General features: G+C 43.4%; 1 protein-coding gene and 1 long non-coding RNA gene across 2 annotated transcripts in view; one reads left to right on the forward strand and one right to left on the reverse strand.

Annotated features, from left to right (window-relative positions):
- Positions 1-12,651, forward strand: part of LOC140483097 (uncharacterized) — a 101,383-nt gene extending 88,732 nt beyond the window's left edge. Inside the window, exons 2-3 of the long non-coding RNA XR_011961889.1 lie at positions 9,450-9,538; positions 12,485-12,651. This is a non-coding gene — a long non-coding RNA (uncharacterized lncRNA). The remainder of the gene's footprint in view (positions 1-9,449; positions 9,539-12,484) is intronic.
- Positions 1-14,637, reverse strand: part of rps6ka2 (ribosomal protein S6 kinase, polypeptide 2) — a 436,546-nt gene that overhangs the window by 388,837 nt on the left and 33,072 nt on the right. The window lies entirely within an intron of this gene.

The following is a 14,637-nucleotide window of genomic DNA, read 5'->3' on the forward strand; positions in this document are numbered from 1 at the left end:
CGCTTATGAATCCAGTCATGATTCAGCACCTGGTGGCTGATACCTCAACCTTCCAATCTTCAATCCACAAATGCATCAGAAATGGTACTGCTGCCATTTTCTCCAGATCACAGTTGTTCATATCCTTCTCCCATGACTAAGAATTAAGCAGCTCAGGCAGTGGGTTAATCCATCATTGGTATCTCCTAGGTTCGGGCACTCCTGACTGCATACATATTGTTTTCAAAGTACCTTATTACTAAACTGCAGAGTTCATCAACAGAAAAGTTTCCCACTCTATCAAAGCTCAAACAATGTGTGACCATCAATGCCTGATTTTGCACAAGATATCCTGGGAGCTGCTATGACACCAGAGACTCATAGGTTCCAGCCTCCTTCCGAGTCCTCAATAATATAGGGATGGCCCCTAAGATTTAAAGGCTATCCCACAAAAAATAGCTAATACCACTTTTACGAAATACTCAGACAGATGCAGAATGAAGGTACAATGCTGCCCATGCTCCCACTAGGGCCACAGTAGAACGAGCCATAAATCCTCTTAAAACTGAGGCTTTGATACCTGGACCACTCTGGTGGGATCTTAGAGGAGGTGTCCCGTAACATTGTGTCATGCTGTGCATCTCGTAAATGAAGTCACCAAAGAGTGGATGTACTGGATGCAGATGAAATCAAGGATTGACAGCAATGTCCTCAGGATGAGGACTGAGGACATTGATTGGGACAGAATGACAAAGCAATTCATTATCAAGCCTGGGAGGCCAGAGAGAACATCTTGAAGCCTGCTTCCAGGAGGAATATGCTGGGTTTGGACTGAATAGTCTGTTGGTTGTGAGCAAGCATTCCCTGCTTGGTACAGAAGATGAGCAGATCACATTACTGTTACAGCCTTTGTCCTTTTCTACTACTGAATAAGTGCCTCACTATCCATATGACTGTATGCTTGATATCTTTGGGTGATCTATTTTCAAGTATCTACATACCACATGTTCTATTAACCATTAGGGAAAAAGCAGCAGTCAGTGAGACAGCAAACAAACATCTCGTGATGTTTAAGCTAGTTAGCTCTTAAGGCTTCAGTCTTTTTACACTATCCAAATGTTGGAGAGTGAAGCCTCTCATGATAAGCAGCAGGTTAGGTCAAATCCCAAGGCATCTCCTTTTACTCTTCCATCACTTATTAACCTTCAACATTTCAAAGTACATGTAGACTGCTAACTTGCTGTGAATTCCTTGAGTCCTGTAGGACAGTGTTGAATGTGTTTAGAGTAGACAAGCTGGAGGATGGAAGAACACAGCAAGACAGGCAGCATCAGGAGGTGGAGAAATCAACGTTTCAGGTAGAGGCAGCTTTCCTTGTCAGGCCAATGTGCTATGGGTGAGAATGGACATGTGTGCAGACTGCTGTACTCTAACCTCGAATTGCAATGTACTCCCTTGAGAGAGAATGAACCTTCCATCCAGAGATTTGTGGAATCAATGGTTTTGCATTCTTACTCACAAAGCCAGTGTGAAAATGGAATGATGTGCATCAAATTGTAGCACAATTGCTGCACATTGTGTTCAGCCTTCGTACTGTTCACATTAAAGTGCAACATCCTGAATACAATCCTCAATGCCATGGTTCAAGGATCTATGACATCTAAGGTTACCTGCAATCAAAGAGTCAATTGCTTGTGAAAAATGAACAAAGCTTGGGAGTTATATTTTTTCCATCCTTGTAATATTGGAAGAGGCTGCTCATCTTTCACAAGAGTGAGACTTAAGCAGGTCTGATAGCAACAAAGACACTAGAGCAGACAATCTTAAGAGCATAAGTGAAGATCTATTTATAAAAATGTCCACCGTGCCACCTATCTGCATGCAGTAAGTTGTTGTTTCTTCATCTCTTGAGCAGTTTCTTCATCACCACAGGCACTATATGCAATCCTGACTTCTGCAGCAGGAGTGGAGGAAGCCTGCTCTGTAATGAGTCCTGTTGAGAGGGAGAGACTTGAACAGTCATCTCCTGGGTTTTGGGGCCTAGAATATCCAGCCCAGCTGGGAGTGCCCTGTCCAGATGCAGGCACATCCTCCTCTCCTGGAACTTCTGCAGGATTCTGTGAGGGTTCAATGACTTGCACTTCAGGGCTGCAGGCAGAGTGAATGCTCTCTGGTGCATTCACTCTCTTTTTGGCCAAGATTCATTGGATGCTGCTAGTGCTTGCATAAGCAAAGAAATTATTTGTATGAGAGGGATAAAAGCTTTTGCAGTTTAAGAACGAGTTAACATAGGTGGTAATGGGACAACAGCACAGCACAATGAAGCTTGTTGGGTTGGTTGACAGGCTTTTGAGGTTCCCTGTTCCCACATAAGCATCCATGCACTTCTCCAGAAGAATAATTCTCAAGAATTTTGTCTTTATACTGAATAAGGAGTTAATACCACCCATCCTCAGCCTTAGTCTTGGACAGCTCACCCCAGTTACAGACCAGTTTTTCCTGCAGTGAGACACAGAGATGGATTGACTACTATGAAAGTGCATAAAAAAGCACTTAGTGGCATTGCAGGACAGATGGTGAGGTACTCCCACTGAGTGAGGAGCAAGTGCAAAGGGCAGAAGGGTAAATAATTTGGGAGGAGGTGGGTGAAAGTCATTGAGTAGACATTTTGTATACAATTGTGAGAGATGTAGTCTGTCAGCCTTGCTGAGAAATGTGTCCAGCAGCAGAGTTAGAGTGAATGGTGGCCTTGAGAGTGTTAGGTAACAGAGAGAAGACACTGGCACTTATCCTTGAAAAGTGCAGAAAACACCTGATCAATTTCCTGCAGTGTTGACGGTTTCATTTTACCATCTAAGTGTGTGGTGCTAGGAAAGCACAGCTGGTCAGGCAGCATCCAAAGGGCAGGAGAATTGACATTTCAAGCATAAGCCCCTCATCAGGAATGAGGGGGTGGCCCAAGCCAGCTGAGAGATAAATGGGACGTGGGGTGGAACTGGGAGGAAGGTAACTGGGAATGCAATAGGTAGATGAAGATGTAGGTGAAGGTGATAGTTGGAGATGAGGAGATGAGGGTAGAGCAGATAGGTAGGAAGGGAGATGGACAGGTAGGACAGTTCAAGAAGGTAGTGAGTTGTTAGGATGGATCTGGAATAAGGTGTGGGGAGGGGTGGTAAATGAGGAAACTGGTGAAATCCTCTTTGATCCTGTGTGGTTAGAAGTTTCCAAAGTGGAAGATGAGGCGTTCTCCTTCCAGGCATCGGGTGGTTAGGGTTTGGAGAAGGCCCAGGACTTGCATGTCCTTGGCAGACTGGGAGGGTGAGTTAAAGTGTTTGGCCACAGGGCAGTGGTTTTTTTAGTTTGTGTGTTCCAGAGATGTTCTCTGAAACATTCCGCAAGTAGACATCTTATCTCCCCAATCATTGGGAGCAATGGACACAGTAGATGATGTGTGTGGAAGTAGAGGTAAATCTCTGTTGGATGTGGAAGGATCCTTTGGAGACTTCATTTCTTCCTTTCATGCTGACTCAACCAGAACCGTTCCATTGACAGTCTCATTCAATTGGCTGAACTGGTCCTCACCCTCACCAATTTCTCCTTCAAATCCTCCCATATCCTCCAAACCAAAGGGTAGCCTTGGGCACCCACATAGGCCCCAGCTATGCCTGCCTCTTTGTTGGGTATGTGGAACAGTCCATCTTCCACAGTTACAGCAGCACCATTCCCCACCTTCTCCTCTGCTACATTGATGACTGTAGCAGCATCACTGCATGCTCCCATAAGGCTGATCAGTTCACCAACTTCACTAACACATTCCACCCCGACCACAAGTTAAGATGGACCATCTCAGACATCTCCCTCCCTTTCCTGAACCTCTCCATCTCCATTTCCAGTGACCGACTCAACACGGATATCTACTACAAACCCACCAACTCCCACAGCTACCTGGACTACACCTCATCCCACATGCCTCTTGTAAAAATGCTATTCCTTATTCCCAATTCCTCTGCCTCCTTCGCATCTGCTCCCAGGAGGACCAATTGCACCATAGAACATCCCAGATGGCCTCCTTCTTCAAAGACCGTAATTTCCCCTCCCACATGGTTCACGATGCCCTCTAGCACATCTCATCCACTTCCCACACCTCTGCCTTTGATTCCCACCCCTCCAATCACAACAAGGACAGAACCCCTTCAATCCTTACCTTCCACCCCACCAACCTCAGTATATATCGCATCCTTGTCTGCCATTTCCGCTACCTACAAAAGAAACCCCACCACCAGGGATATATTTCCCTCCCTACCCCTATCTGCATTCTGGAGAGACCATTAGCTCCACGACTTCCTTGTTAGCTCCATTCCACCCACCAACCCACACTCCACTCTCACCATCTTCCCCAGCCACCACAAGAAGTGTAGCACCTGCGCCCACATCTCCCCCCTCACCTCCATCCTAGGCTCTCTTTTATAAAATCATGTTCTCTTTGTCTGATCATCTCATGATTTTCTCAGCCCAACAGTAAGGCTTTGTTAATGATAGATTCTAGCTCTTTGCTGATGACTGATATCAGATTAACTGTCCTGGTTTTACCGACAGAGATTTACCTGTACATCTGACAGAGATTTACCTGTACTTCCACACACATCATCTGCTGTGTCGGTTTTTACTGATGCAATCTCCTCTACATTAGGGAGACAGATGCCAACTTGCAGAACATTTCAGAGAACATCTCTGGGACACACGTATGAAACAACTCCACCAGTCCATGGCCGAACACTTTAACTCCTCTTCCCACTCCACCAATGGCATGTGAATCCTGGGCCTCCTCCATCGCTAAACTCTAGCCATTCAACGCCTGGGCCTCATCTTCCACCTAGGGACTCTCCAATCACATGAGATCATTGTGGATTTCACTAGTTTCCTCATTTCCCCTCCTCCCACCTTACCCCAGTCCCAACCTTCCAACTTGGCACCGCCCTCTTGAACTTTTCTACCTGTCCATCTCCCTTCCCACCTATCCACTCCACCCTTCTCTCCAACCTATCACCTTCATTCCTACCTTCATCTACCTATCGCATTCCCAGCTACCTTCCTCCCAGCCCCACCACTCCCCTTCTCATTTATCTTTCAGCTCCGTTGGCCCATAAACCTCATTCCTGATGAAGGGCTCATGCCTGAAATGTTGATTCTCCTGCTCTTTGGATGCTGCCTGACTGGCTGCACTTTTCCAGCACCACACTCTTCGACTCTGATCTCCAGCATCTTCAGTCCTCACTTTCTCCTACTTCCATTTTATCAATTACATAGCACTTAACTGGGCTGCAATCTTGGGCCAAGATGGCTGTGGCTGGAAGCATGACCCTACCTGGGCAGCCAACAGGAGACAGCACTGCCCTTGACTCCACTACCCCATCCACCAGTATCTTGAGGTTCCTGTTGGCTAAAGTTTCAGGCTGTAATTTGACAAATCTGCAGGATCTGAAGACCTGCGTCCTAGAATGCTAAAATAAATAGCTGCAGAGATTGTGCTATGTAAGCTATGCTTTTCCAAAATTCCCTAGATTCTGGAATAGCTTTCATGGTTGGAAGTTTACAAATGCAACATCACCATCAAGAAAAAAGGGAAAGTAAAACCAGGACAGTTAACATGACATCAGTCATCAGCAAAGAGCTAGAATCTATCATTAACAAAGCCTTACTGTTGTGCTGAGAAAATCATGAGATGATCAGACAAAGAGAACATGATTTTATAAAAGAAAAATTGTCTTTGACAAAACTATTAATTTGATTTGATTTATTTCACGTGTACCTAAGTACAGTGAAAAATTTTGTTTTGCATGCAGTACAGGCAGATCATAACATACAACGACATACAGATCATAGGATGATTGAACAGAGCAAGGCGTACAAAGTTACATCCACAAAGAAGGTGTAGAAAAAGCAAGATCAATGTTCGATTTAAAATTTGAGAGGTTCATTCAGCAGTCTAAAATCAACCATGAAGAAACTGTTCTTGAACCTGCTGGTACATGGTTTTATGCTTCCGTAGGATTTTCAAAACAGATTTGATGAAGTCCCACACAAAAGGTTAATATACAAGGTGACGACTTATGGAATTGTGGATAATATACTGCCACAGACTAAGGATTGGTTAACTGAAAAAAAAACTAGGAGGTGGGATAAATGGAGCATTTTTGAATTGGCAGAGGGTAATTAGTTGATTGTTACAAGGAGCAGTGCTGAAACTTCAGTTATTTACTTTCCATTTTAATGACTTAGAGCTAGAGAGAAATGTATTTAACTTCACTGATTTTACAAAGCTATTTAGGAATCTTTTGCTTTGAGGAGGACACAAAGAGGCTGCGAAAGGATCTAGACAGGTTAGCTGAGAGGAAAACAAGGTGGCAGATAGGATATAGTGTGGGGTACTGTGAGATGATTCATTTTGATCCTAAAAATAATTTTTTTAAAGGCATGTAACTTGTAAAAACTGATATTCAGCACCCCAGGTGCTGAAACAGACTAATGTTGCAGTTACTTTATGAAGATTTAAGAGTGTATCTTTACATTAAATAGCATTAAGCATATTAAATTTTCCCATGAAAAACTAAATTAAAGATGTAGTTAAAGTTGTAATACTGTGTATTTCTAAATTCCGATGTTAATAAACACGTTAGACTAATATACATGTGAAAACACAAAGATACATGTTATCTTTCCTACTTACCTCTTGCTTTCCACCTCTCTTGCTTGCTGATCCCCATGCTTGCAGATCTTCCTTTCAGCTCAACGACATTCCTGTTCCCTGTGTGTCCAGCTCCATGACCCTCCTGTTCCCTGTGTGTCCAGCTCCATGACCTTCCTGTTCCCTGTACGTCCAGCTCCATGACCCTCCTGTTCCCTGTACATCCAACTCCATGACCCTCCTGTTCCCTGTACATCCAGCTCCATGACCCTCCTGTTCCCTGTACATCCAGCTCGATGACCCTCCTGTTCCCTGTACGTCCAGCTCCATGACCCTCCTGTTCCCTGTGTGTCCAGCTCCATGACCCTCCTGTTCCCTGTACGTCCAGCTCCATGACCCTCCTGTTCCCTGTGTGTCCAGCTCCATGACCCTCCTGTTCCCTGTACGTCCAGCTTGATGACCCTCCTGTTTCCTGTGTGTCCAGCTCCATGACCCTCCTGTTCCCTGTACGTTCAGCTCGATGACCCTCCTGTTCCCTGTACGTCCAGCTCCATGACCCTCCTGTTCCCTGTGTGTCTAGCTCCATGACCCTCCTGTTCCCTGTGTGTCCAGCTCCATGACCCTCCTGTTCCCTGTACGTCCAGCTCCATGACCCTCCTGTTCCCTGTGTGTCCAGCTCCATGACCCTCCTGTTCCCTGTGTGTCCAGCTCCATGACCCTCCTGTTCTCTGTACGTCTAGCTCCATGACCCTCCTGTTCCCTGTGTGTCCAGCTCCATGACCCTCCTGTTCCCTGTACGTCCAGCTCCATGACCCTCCTGTTCCCTGTACATCCAGTTCAATGACCCTCCTGTTCCCTGTAGTCCAGCTCCATGACCCTCCTGTTCCCTGTACGTCCAGTTTGATGACCCTCCTTTTCCTATCCTTCCAAGTTGATGACCCTCCCACTCCCCACCACTCCCTCTCCATCGCTGTGAGCAAAGGCTTAGAAAGAGGGATGAGAGAGAGAGGAAGAGAGCAAAAGGAACTGACAATTGCAGGTTTGGGAGGGGAACCATTGAGAAGGTTCTGGTTGTAGGAGAGAAGTAGCGAAGGGAAGACAGTGAATAAGTGATTTGCTGAGCAGGAGGGTCCATTTTCTCTGCACACTTGATTATTCTGCACAATAGGGGAGGCTAATTCAGTTCAAGCAGCTAGTTAAATTTATGGAGCAGCTAAAATATTACCTTCAATTGATTGTCAAGTGTTTTCTTTAAATTTCCATTTGTGACTGCCTCAATGTCTAATCTGAAGTGAGGACATTTACACTGCAGGTGAGGTGGAAAACCATCAGTGCTTGGAGATTTCACTTTGCCTGCTCTAATGTAATATAATCATATAATAAATTTTGTTCCCTGTTCACACAACAACTTGACGTGATATCACATGAAAAATCAATTTATTGTGTTACAGGAGCTCTGTCTAAATACCCCTAAAGAAACAAACCATCCACCAATCTATTGCCAAATCAATATTGGTGCCAGTCCTCTTCCTCACCCCAATGTTTTTGGGTTTTTTTTTACTTAATAACATGATGTGCACTTTTAATTTGTTTATTCTATCTATATAGTCCAGTTTATTGTATTATCATTAAACAAAATAAGAAAACATCAGCGCAGCTAGGCATTTTCACTTAATGTGAACTCTATTAACCAATTTAAATTAGAGCCTCATACCTTCTGTGTGCAACTCTTAGGTGCCTTTTGACTAGTCCTGGTTTTGATCCAAAATAAAGTAATATTGTTATGTCCAATTCAAAGGTGAAAGTAAGTATTCTAGAAGAACACTACAATTGTTGTTAAAGGCCTATGAGCTCTTTGAAACCCTTGTATTTCATTCAATCAGCAAAAAAAATCTTCTTGCCAAGTCTCACTGGGATACATATTCATGAGGTTTCATATTTGAAAATTAGCATGAGATAAGGATCTCACCAAAATTAAATAAATCAAACACGAGCACTCCCATTCCCCTTCACTATTACTTGACTGAGAGCAGCTGGAAGCATTTTCTATCAGAACAGAATGCCCCAGACATTAAATGTTAGCAGTGGGGATGCAACAGATTTAGCTAAAAATGCTTTCTCATCAATATTTGGACCTGATGTATTGTTCCTGGCTGGACAATTACTGGAGTACAAACCTAACCTGCAGAAGCTGTGCCATAACTTCAGAATTTAGTTCCAAGATGTCTGGTTTACTAAAGGATATGATTGGCAACCCTGGAAACAATGCAAAGGCTGTTGGGTGCAGAGGTTGGTTGGGTAAAGGTCAGCCTGGATGCACCAGGACTTCAAAAATATTTTTGAAAAAGCAAAACGTAAAACCCTCTTCCAGCTCTCATTCCTCATACACTCTCATTTTAGACTTCCTCATGCCAAGCCCATACTGAGTATTACAACCTCATGCCCTCCAATTATCCCTCAGTCCCCTCATGTCCTTTGTGATGGCATATGTACTTAATTCCACTTCCCAGAGTACTTCATTAGCTCTATGCCAACTTATACTTCTGTACCAAGGGTGGATCCTCAGACATTTCAAGTCAGCTTTTGCCCGAAACGTCGATTTTCCTGCTCCTCGGATGCTGCCTGACCTGCTGTGCTTTTCCAGCACCACTCTGATCTAAACTTTGATCTCCAGCATCTGCAGTCCTCACTTTTGCTTTGTTCCTACCAGGTCTAATCTGCATGAACCCTCCTACTGGCTAATGAACATTATAATTGACAGAGGTAACTGTTGTTTTATATACAGAGGAACCTCGATTATTCGAATGTCAATGATCTGAACTTCAGATTATGTGAAGAAGATTTGATGTCTCACAAAGGCATTACATCAAAGAGGTAAGTGTATTTGATTTACCTGTACTGAAGAAGAGGTGCAAACACTGGCAAAAACAGTAAAACACAAGCAGTTCACCTGCCCGATACTTAAACAAATTCTCTGGTAGAGCACAGCATTAGATCAGTATGACTTCCCTTGTTTAAGGTAAAATCAATTATCCAAATAATCGATTATCCAAATGAAATAATACCCTCCCAACTTGTTCGGATAATCGAGGTTCCTCTGTAGGTAGTTGCCTCAGTGACCAACAAAAGACCAATTTGGAATTGGTCCCCAAAGCTCTTGTAAAAATGCTCAGGACCCCAGTTCATGGGCAGCAATTCTGAATTCAGCCTCTAGCATCAGAAAAGAAGTTTCTCAAAATTAGACAAGCTGTCTGACATTGTGAAAACCCAGGCTTTGATTCCAATAGGAACTGCATTCAAAATTGCTGCTGTTAGTTCCACTGAATTAAAAAGACCCAAATAGCATTTTAGATGGGCCCATTACAATTTGGGGCAGCTGGTGGAAAGGACAAAGAGGTGCCCTGGGTAATTGTTTTTTTTTGGAGGATCAGAAGGAACAAGTTGGTCATTCTGAGCAATACAATGAAAGTAATTCAGTCTGTTTTCCATGCTCAAATTCTTCTATACATACAAATCAGCAATTGGGCCAGCAGTGTTCATCTCTCTCCAACCAATGGAAATTGGAGGTGTGGCAGTAGGGAGTGACAGGAGGATATGATGGAAGAAAATCAGAGGTGGGGTGGGGGGTGGTGGCAGTGGTGGTAGTTTGCTGACTGCAGAGAGTCTGGGAATTGCTTGGACCCAACCTGAGGAACTGAGAGACCAGGAATGGAGCTGAAGCAGGAGACTGGCAGCCATCGTCTGGGACAGGAGTATTCAAGCTGAGAACGAGAATGGGGTCTGGAGAGGAGTGAAGATACCTGGGAGACGAGGGGAGGGAGAAACATGGAGATAAGCTGGGCTTTGTATTTTTGGATTTTACAGTTTCAGCTTGAACTCTCACTGCTGCCAGCAACAAAGATGGTATCAAGCAAGGTGGGGCGTGGGGGAGATGGGGATAGGGAAAGAGAGAGAGTGAGAGATGGGGATAGGGCAGCGAGAGAGGAAGAGAGGAGATGGGGACAGGGTGAGAGAGGTTGGAGATGGAGATAGAGAGAGTAGTGGAGGTGACGATGGGGAGTCAGGATGGAGATGGAGATAGGGATTGCAGATGAGATGAGGAAAATGGAGATCAGGGCAGAGATGGGAAAGAAAGAGAGAGAGGGGAAGGGTGAGATTAGATAGAAAGGGAGAAAGATGGATGAGGAGATGGAGATAGGGAGGGGGAGAGGAGGAGAGTTAGAGGTAGAGGGAGGGAGTGAGAGGGAAAGAGGCACCTGTGTAATTTTCCTGCACACAGTTGCTCCCAGTTCACTTTGGCCAGAATCTGTCCTGTTTAAATGGGCCTCCCCAAATTCAGAACCTTCACTTCCAGTTCATCTTTACCCTTATCTATATTACCTTAAATCTGACTGAAATGTGGTCACTCTCACAAGATGCACCCTCAATCATATGTCACATCCCATTTCTTCTCTTCTAGGACTTTCTATTGTTATGAAGTTGTAGATGTGTACTGTACCTTTAAGAGAGAGTGAAAGCTGGCAAAGACTGATTGAGTGTGCTGAACAATTTAAAAATGTAACATCGGGTTGTGAAACAAATAGCTGGAGCTGTGTTGCCATGGTACACAACAAATTTGAATTTGGCCAATCAGTTTAAATTATTCCCACAAGATATCAAAAATCAATCAAATTTGAAATTTAATGTTTTGATGACATCAAACCAATGAGATGGTCTGATGTTTTGGGGTATATAAAATCAGGTATTTTGAACAGTTGTGGAGAATGGCAAAGAGCAGCCAAGCACCAAGAAACTGCTCGCAGATTACCTCTCTGAAAGGTATCTGTCCATAAGAAATTTATGGTGAAGACTGAAGAAAAGGCAACCCAGGAAAATCTACACATCTGGCTGGTTTTGAAACGTGATTTTTTTTGTGTAAATCTTAATTAGGGTTTTTATCAGACCAGTATTGTAGAGTGGGAGGTAAAAGATAAATTTAAGAGAAAGGAGTTATAAATAGTTGTTGTCTAATGTTCTCTTTTGGACTTAAAGAATAAAATTGTTACTTGTTTCTTTAAATAGTGATATTTGGGATAGTCCTTTGCCACTCGAAATTTAACAGATTACAATGCAAGGTGAGCTTTTCTAGCAGCAGGGTTTACTCTATATGCTGGCTTAAAAAGCTCTCCTGAATACATTTTGAGAATTCTATCCTCTCTAAGCCTTTGACAATTTGTCTATCCATTAATATTGAGAAAGTTGAACTTCCCTACTATTATTAGCCTATTATTCTTATACTTCTGAAATTTGGCTAACCATCTGTCTTGCTACCTCTCCCCAACTGCTTGGGGAGTCGATAGTATACCATCAGTATCATCAGCAAAGTAATTGCCCCTTTTTTGTTTTTAAATTACCCATATGGCCTCAATTGAGGAGCTTTCTAAGATATTATCCATTTTTACTGCTATAACTGATTCCTTGGTCAATATTGTGACACCACCTCTTCTTTACAACTCATCTCGACAAAAGATTCTTCACCTTGGAAAATTGAGCTGCTAGTATTGCCCCTCCCTCGACCATATATTTGTGATAGAAATGACATCACATTTCCATGCATTAATTAACACCCTCAACTCATCTGCCTTACAAGAGCCCTTGCATAAGAATAAATGCAATCCTGCCTTGGGCCTTGCCATGACTTGACTGTATCTGCACTGTTCTCTTGACTGATTTGGTTCTTTGTCCATACTTGATTATTGATGCTTATTTGAGATTGTTCTATAATTCCATTGCTGGGCAAATTCAGTTACAACTTCCTTAATTCTTCTCTTTACCAACCAGCTTCCTCACCCATGGGCTAAGATCAGAGGATTGGATAAAACAGGTAGAGATGAAGGAAATCTCCAAAAATCAAGACCACCACAAGAAACATTTCCTCAATTTAGTGAAACAGCTGGTTATTTGTATTATTTATGTAATTTCTAATTTAACTGTATTTGTGCATTTAATTGTGCTATCCTAATAAAGCTTTGAAACTTACAATAACAATCAGTATTTCTTACCTGGTCTCTAATACACTTCCATGGTTTACTCCAAAACACATTATTCTCCTCAGTTCTGATGAACGATCATTGTACTAACATTTATTGGAAATTTGTTAAATGTCAATTTTGACAAGTTACATGAAGGGTTTCTTTCCATTAAGTCTGGGGAGATTTCTCTCACTATCTTCCCAAACTCATCTCATCGCTATACTTCACTCCACTACCACCCCCTCATTGTATTCTCCCACTCATTATAGGTGGAAGTACTTGCCACTACTGGGATTCTTGGTGCTACATTTGAAATTTGGTGCCCACCAAGTCATACTTCAGAAATCTGAAGCTGCCTGCATGTGCCCTATCACTCCAGAGGTGGCTAGGCCTTCCATCTTCACCCTGTGAGCCACCCTCAACCCTGCAGGAGTTCAATCTGAAGAGGGTGCACCTGCATTCAGCATGTCTGGGTCCACCAGCCATAAACATCCCCTAGGTAACTGAACCAAAACACTGAAGTCAATAGACCCTAATATAAGCTGGCCTCCCTCCTTACAGGACTGCTTTGAGATATAACAGGAGAGAATAAAAGAAGAAGGCCTTTCTAAGGGCAAATAGGTGGCACGGGTGAAGTTTCATTGCAAGTATGCTCTGACATTTGTAAATAAACAGCTTGTACACATTACTAACCGTTCAATTGTGGCAGACACATCACTCAAATACATTGCATCATAAACACTGACTCACTTCCCTCTCTTTTACAGACAAAGCTGATCAATAATTGTACATATCCCACGATGGAAATAGATTTGAGAACAACTGAAAGAGCTGTCACTGAGGCCGTGATCAGAAACAGAGCTGAATCTGCTGAAGCTGTTGATATGTTCCTGCCTATTTACATTCTCAATTCCAACTCTGTCCTAATCCCACAATCTGTTCTGAATTACAAGGTGCAGATGGAGCAATGGCATAACTCTGGCTTTCTGCAGTTTCCCTCAACCCAACCCTGCTCTTCCCTTTAGATCTCCAAGAACCGCTGCCTGATCAGACAGTGGGGTGGGAGACTGGAGGCTTAGAGGGAAAACAGATGGAACAGGAGAAAACACATTGTTGGGTATCTGCAGCCTTCCACTCAGAAACACATTTTCAGGTATCTGCTACCAGTCGATTGGGACAACACATCCATCCTACGACAAGCCAAACAGAGACACGCACGAGAATGCCTAGAAGCATGGCATTCCAACCATAACTCTATCAACAAACACATTGACTTGGATCCCATTTACCACCCCCTGAGAAAAAGAACGGGAAATGATATCACACAGGAAATGGCGTCGCAAACCCAAGGAAACCTAAACACATAAATAGAAAGCAGGGCATGCCACTAGTGCTTCATCCGGAGGCTCACTGATGATGTTACCTAGTACGGTGATGAAACATCTGAAAACAGACCTTCAAGCTCAGTGAGCAAATCTACATCCAGATCCTTAATCTTCTCAAAACTCGCTGACACTCAATGTGTCAGTGCTGCAGAGGAAGCTTAAACTCGATTCATGCAATCTCTGCTTGATGCCACACAAGTTTAAACTTCTGTCCTCATGTCTGGCACAGTGTTCAAAGAAACTTAGAGTCTTAAAACAGTTAAGCAATCTGTCCTCTAATTGCTTATTAACATTGATGAGGCATCACTCCAGGAGAGTGACAGTGGTTCCCTGGTACGTGAACTTAGTGCATGAACATCCACTCTACTGCTGCTACTCCATTGAGGCCCTTACTATTGCCTGTCAGCCAGCCAGTCTATAGGGCTATTGAACAGTTGCTTTGTAAACTCGAAGACGGTGATGGCCAGAAAGTTGGTAAGTAATGGACCTGTTGAACAGTACCAGTCTGGGGTTTCACTGAGGACGGCTGAAGTCTAGTTATGCACTCTCATTGAAAACACAAATATGGCAGCTGCCT

The sequence above is a fragment of the Chiloscyllium punctatum genome, chromosome 11 (genome assembly GCF_047496795.1).
Source record: "Chiloscyllium punctatum isolate Juve2018m chromosome 11, sChiPun1.3, whole genome shotgun sequence".
Taxonomy (NCBI): domain Eukaryota; kingdom Metazoa; phylum Chordata; class Chondrichthyes; order Orectolobiformes; family Hemiscylliidae; genus Chiloscyllium; species Chiloscyllium punctatum.